The sequence below is a fragment of the Suricata suricatta genome, chromosome 13 (assembly GCF_006229205.1).
Source record: "Suricata suricatta isolate VVHF042 chromosome 13, meerkat_22Aug2017_6uvM2_HiC, whole genome shotgun sequence".
NCBI lineage: Eukaryota > Metazoa > Chordata > Mammalia > Carnivora > Herpestidae > Suricata > Suricata suricatta.
The window spans coordinates 80,103,789-80,105,602 of NC_043712.1; positions in this window are offsets into that span (position 1 = coordinate 80,103,789).

The window sequence follows — 1,814 nt, forward strand, 5'->3', positions numbered from 1 at the left end:
ATGTATCTCTGATTCATCTCTTCGCATTTCTGTACATAACAAGCACCAACAAACTTCTTATAAAAGCCAGACGGTCAATGTTTTAGGTTTTGTGAACCACATAGTCCCTGTTGGAAGTGCTTCACAATGCCATTGTAATATGAAAGCAGCCAGAGACAACACATTAAGGAATAGGGTGGCTGGGTTTCAATAAAGTTTATTTACACATACAGGCATTGGGTTGGATTGGACCCAAGAGCTATAGTTTGTTAACTCCTGCAATATGACTTGCCATTATAGGAGTAAACCACAATTTATATACTTTCCTGTCGTACATTTCCTACATTTCCCCCAATACTACACAATGCTGTCCCGAGCATTCTTGTACACCTTTCTTGTGCGCAAGTTCAAGTGTTTATCTCAATCTGTTGGGCCTGGAATTGATGGGTCCTGGGGTATATGAATCCCCTCCGAATTGTATCAAACTACAAGCTAAAGAAATTATTCTAACTGACACGCTTACTAATCGGGCCCGAGAATTCTAGTTTCTCCCTCTCTTCCACACCATTTGGAGCTATCAAACATATATTTGCAACGTGGTGTATATAAAACTGTATTTCATTGTAGTTTCGATTTACATTTTCATAACAAATAATGGTGAGCGGCATCTCTTCATGTAACTACTTTCCATCCATATATCCTCTTTTTTAATAACAATTATTTCTTTTCCAAATTAAAAAAATGTTTTTAATTGAAGGAGAGTTGACATACAATGTTACATTAGCTTTACATGTACTCATAGTGATGTGACAATTCCATCCGTTACAAAATGCTCACCATGTTATATGTGGCTACCGCCTGTCACCATACATATATTCTCTTAGATAAAGTGTCTATTCAAATCTTTTGGCTATTTTAAAAATTGGGTTTTATTCTCTTATTATTGAGTTTTGTGAACTCTTTATATATCATGGACCTAAGTCCTGTGTTGGATATGTGATTTGCAAATGTTTTCTCCCAGTCTGTAGCTTGCCTTTTCATTCTCTGAGGTGTCTTTTGCAGAGCAGAAGTTCTTAATTTTGACGATGTTCAAATTTATCAGCTTGTTCTTTTGTGGACCATATTTCTGGTAACAAGGCTAAGAAATCTTCCCAGAAGTCCAAGTCACAAAGATTTTTTTTTGGTATATTATCTTCTAGAAGTTTTATGATTTTAGGTTTACAGTTAGGTCTATGGTGTATTTTTATTTTTTATTATTTTAAGATTAAAAGTTTTTTTATTAAAGTTATCTCTACCTTCAACATGGAGCTCGAACTGACAACCCCGAGATCAAACATCACGTGATCTACTGAATGAGCCTGTCAGGGACTCCCCTATGATGTATTTTTAATTAACTTTTATATACAGTGTAGGCCATGTACAGGGTTTATTTATTTTGCACATGGATGTCCAGTTCAAGTACTATTTATTGAAAAGACTATTTTTCTCTGTTGCCTTTGCACTTCTATAAAAAAAATCAGTTGATACATAATGTATGGGTCAGTTTCTGGGCTCCAAATTCTGTTTCCCTCATCTATATGTCTACCTTTTGCCAATACCACACTGTCTTGATTACTGGCTCTTTATAGCAACTCTTGAAATCAGGTGGTGTGACTCCTCAAATTTCTTCTTCTTTTTCAGAAATGTATTGACTATTCTAATTCCTTTGCCTTTCCACATCAGTTTTAGAATCAGCTTGTTGATATCTATAAGAACATCCTGCTGAGATACTGGTAAGGATTATGTTGAATGTGTAGACCAATTTTAGGGAGAACGAACATTTACCAATAAACAAG